General features: G+C 42.6%; 1 long non-coding RNA gene across 1 annotated transcript in view; it reads right to left on the bottom strand.

The window, feature by feature from the left end:
* LOC109365192 overlaps positions 1-3062 on the bottom strand; it is a 7337-nt gene extending 4275 nt beyond the window's left edge. Inside the window, exon 1 of the long non-coding RNA XR_002110834.1 lies at positions 2937-3062. This is a non-coding gene — a long non-coding RNA (uncharacterized LOC109365192). The remainder of the gene's footprint in view (positions 1-2936) is intronic.
* Between the last annotated feature and the right edge of the window lie 1538 nt (positions 3063-4600).

The following is a 4600-nucleotide window of genomic DNA, read 5'->3' as shown; positions in this document are numbered from 1 at the left end:
ACAGACTTTTAAAAGGATAGATTTCAGGGATGGTCTTTAGCCTCACAATGGTTTTTCAGGCACACAAGGGTAATTCATCTATTTATTTCAAGGAACAGTATTTTTCTTTGCAGGATTCAGAAAAGTTCAAGTTTTAAGGAAAAAAACAACCACATATTAGATAACTTGACACATGATAAAGAACAGAAGAACCAGCAGCACTGAATTTCAGGGAATGTGAGAACATTTGTCTCACCTACAATTCATATCCTACAATTTCTAGTGTTAATTCTGCTTACATCACCTCTACTTGTGTATTCACTATTAGTAACTATAGATGCATCTCTGTTTTTAAGACGCTGTTGCGGCCAGATATGTTCCTAGCACAGTAACTTCCATAACTCCTGGCACAACTACCCAATAATATTTACAGGATAAGCACTCATAACACAGGTATAGTTAGTGTATTAAAGTGCTTTCTGGTGAACAAAAGTTGTACAGAAACCATCTTGTCCTTATGAAAGGAAGAAATTTTCAACACAGGAATAGCTGAAGAATGAAATTGCCCATTGCTAAATAATTGTAGGTACTCAACAATTTCCCTTACATGGTTTGGCTCCAGAAAGGAACTCACAGACATTGAAAATTAGATATGTTTTTTTTCAGTTCCCAGTGTTTCGTTATTCTGTTTGGACCTTTTCCAGGGACAGTTTTACCCTCAGACACAACAGATGCAGTGTTTCATGGAGCATTCAAAGATCAGTCTGTCACCTTTGTAAGCATTAGTCCTATGTTTCTAAGTGCTAAAGGAATATCTTTAAGGTGAAGGGAACATTACAGGTGGTTTCTGCTGAAGATTCAAATCAGACTAATGCAAATCCCCAACGAGGTCAAGAATGGAAAATTGTCATGTATGGGAGGAAATGATATTAAATATGTATATTAAATACATATTAAAGATAAATGTGTAAAGGTTGAGTGTCAAGAGCATGGAGCCAGACTTGTCTCAGTAACAACTGATGATAAGACAAGGGGCAGTGGGTGCAAGCTGGAACGTAGGAGATCCCATAAAAATATGAGAAAAAACTTCTATATAGCGAGGGTAACAGAACACTGGAACAGGGTGCCCAGAGAGGTTGTAGGGTCTCTTCTCTGGAGACATTTGCAACCCACGTGGACATTTTCCTGTGTGACCTAACATAGGTTCTCCTGCTCCAGCATGGGGTTTGGACTAGATGATCTTTTGAGGACCATTCCAATCCCTGACATTCTATGATTCTGTGATTAAGGTTTGCAAGAAAAATAGCAAAATACTGGGAAGAGAGAACTGTGCCCAGCCTTCCAGATTCAGGGTTAGAAAGATTTCTCAGTGTCTTGGAAGCTTTCTCTTTCCATTTCATTTCATTTATATTGTGGCAGAAAGAGACATGTTTTAGTGATGGAATTTGGTAGCTTACAATGATTGTTGAACTTGTTTATCTTAAAGGTCTTTTCCAACTTATTCTATGACTCTGTGATTTAGTAAGATGGAAAGCTGAAGGTGAGCATACTAGCATATGGGATCAAGAAGTGCTGGTTGGCAGGGCTGTGACTACACAACTCATAAGCTTAAATCCTATTTCCCAAGAAGGTTTTAACTAACCCAAAGAAAATGAACTGTCTCTGGAAACATCTACCAAATAGAATAAAACTTCATGAAATTTGACGAATAGAAGTGCCAATCCCTGCACCTGCGAAGAAATGACTCTATGCAGAAGTACAAGTTAGGGACCACCTAGCTGGAAAGCAGCTCTGCAGAAAAAGACATGGGATGGATGTCAAACTGAATAAATGGAAAAAAATTGCAGTATTCAGTGGGAGATTTAAACATCCTCATATCTCCAAGAGGAAAAAAGCAGTGAGATACATGAAATCTAGAGGATATCTGAGTTGAAATAATGATGATTTCTTGCCAAAATCACAGAATCACAGAATGGCAATGCTTTCCTTCTGCACATGGCTAAGTGAATCCACACCAACATGATGATTTCTGAAACACGGCAAAGTGGTTTCCATTGATATATCTCCACTTCAGAAATAGTGGCAAGAAAATGAAGGGATGGAAAGCAGGGGAAGGGCTGGCAGCATGGAATAGAAGAGGTTGTCAGGCTGAGATAATTTCAGCTATTTGAGAGGGAAGTTAACTGTGCCGTCTATTGCACAGTTCTGCAGGCAGACAACCCTGTCTTGGTGCCCAGCAAGGGGTGGGTGATAAGTAGGCTTCTGACAAGACAGAGGACAAACACAAGGAGGATGAGGGGTGCTGGACCATCACCTCTGCTCAGGTCAAAAAGAGAAGCCACCCTTTTGACCATAAAGTCCCACCAACATGGGATAAAGAAGTTATGGATAGCAGCTTTGAACAGGGAAGCTTGAAACTGATACAAAGAAAGTTCATTTGAGTACCCAAACTATGACCAGTGCCACTAAAAGAAGGCGAAGGGTCTTAGTAATTGGAGACTCTCTGCTGAGGGACACTGAGCACACTAAGTCTGCTGCCTGCCGTAAGCCCACATTAGGGGCACCAAGAAGATAATATCTCATGATAAAGCATATGATAAAGCATATGATAAAGCATATGATAAAGATTTTCCTGGTCTTTTAAGTTGGGTCACTCAAGGCTGTGACCAGAAAGTTTAAAAATATAAAAAAGGACTTTGCTTCCCTTGGAAAGGTTTTGAAGGGGTCAGGTGTGCATCTCATGAGATGGAATGTGTACAAGTCCATCGGTGTGAATAACTTGCATGCCAGATCCTAAGGGAGCTGGCTGATGTGGTTGCCAAGCCACTCTCCATCGTATTTGAAAAACTGTGGCTGTCAGGAGAAGTTCCTGAAGGCTGGAGAAAGGGAAACTTCAATCCCACTTACAAGAAAGGGAGGAAGGAGGGCCCGGGGAACTACAGGTCAGTGAGCCTCACCTTTGTGCCTCAGAAGATTGTGGAACAGATCCTCCTGAAAGACATGTTAAGGCACATGAGGAAACGAGTAGGTGATGTGAAACATCCAGCATGGCTTCACCTAGGGAAGGTCATGCCTGACTAGTGTGGTAGCCTTCTATGATGGAGGAGTGATGACAACAATGAACAAAGGGAAGGCAACTTATGTCATCTAACCAGAGTTCTGCAAAGTGTTTGGCATGGTTCCCCACCACATCCTTCTCTCTCACTTGGAGAGACATGGATTCAAAGGGTGGACTACTTGGTGGATAAGGAATTGGTTGGAAGATTGCAGCCAGAGAGTTGCAGTCAATGGCTCTATGTCCAGGTGGAGGCTGGTAATGAGTGGTGTCCCTCAGGGATCTGTCTTGGGACCAGTAAACTTTAACATCTTTATCAGTGATATAGATGGTGGAATTGAGTGTACCCTCAGCAAGTTTGTTGCTGACACCAAGCTGAGCAGTGTGGTTGATACAACAGAAGGATGGGATGCCATCCAATGGGACCTTGACAGACTCCAAAGTTGGTCCCTTGTGAACCTAATGAAGTTTAACAAAGCAAAGTGCAAGGTTTTGTGCTTGGGTTGAGGTAATCCCAGATACATATATGAACTGGGAGAAGAAATGCTAGAGATGCTTTGCTGAGAAAGACTTATCTCCTGGATGATGAAAAAATTAATATAAGCCAGCAGTATGTGCTTGCCACCTGGAAGACCAATGATATCCTGGGTTCTATCAGAAGAGGGGTGGCCAGCAGTGTGGGAGAAGTGATTGTCTCCCTCTGTTCTGCCCTCATGAGGCCTCAGCTGGAGTACTGTGTCCAAGTCTGAGGCCTCCAACACAGGAAAGACTGGAGCTTTTGGACAGGCTCCAGAGGAGGGCAACAAAGATTATTAAAGGGCTGGAGCATCTCTTCTATGAACATAGGCTGAAGGAGCTGGACTTGTTCAAAGAAATGGAAAAGAGAAGGCTGTGGAGAGACCTCATTGTGGCCTTCCAATATTTAAACGGAGTTTATAAACATGAGGGAAACCAACTTTTTACATGGGTAAATAGTGATAAGACAAGGGGGGAATGGTTTTAAACTAAAGGAAGGGAGATTTAGGTTAGATGTTAGGGGGAAGTTTTCCACTGAGAGAGTGGTGAGGCACTGAACAGTTTGTGCAGAGAGGTTGTAGATGCTCTATCCCTGGATGTGTATAATACCAGGCTGGGAGGGACCTTGGTCAATCTGATCTAGTACTTGATCTAAATGGTTGGCAACTCAGCCTGTGGCAGGAGGATTGGATCTTGATGATCCTTGAGGTCCCTTCCAACCCAAGCTATTCTGTGATTCTGTGATAAGGTATGAGAACATCCATTTGGCCTGTTTGGATCAGATGTCCTGGCTATATCACCTCTCAGTTTATTGTGCAACCCCAGCTCCTAACTGCTGGGACAACATGAAAAGCATAAAAGACTTGACTGTCTGTACCAGAAAATCTTTGTTGGGATGGGACAGTGAGAGGGTATCCGGGAGCCTCGCAAAGAATGGCTTTGGATATGCTGGGAACTCATTGATGTGGGGTCCTGAACAGCTTCCCAGGGTGCTTGGTCTGTCTATGGGGCTGTCATTCCAGTTTCAAACAGCCCAGGGATCCTGTCAGC

Source organism: Meleagris gallopavo, unplaced genomic scaffold (assembly GCF_000146605.3).
Source record: "Meleagris gallopavo isolate NT-WF06-2002-E0010 breed Aviagen turkey brand Nicholas breeding stock unplaced genomic scaffold, Turkey_5.1 ChrUn_random_7180001957925, whole genome shotgun sequence".
Lineage (NCBI taxonomy): Eukaryota > Metazoa > Chordata > Aves > Galliformes > Phasianidae > Meleagris > Meleagris gallopavo.
Note: the sequence above shows the minus strand (reverse complement) of the source record. Positions and strands in the feature narration are given on the sequence as shown.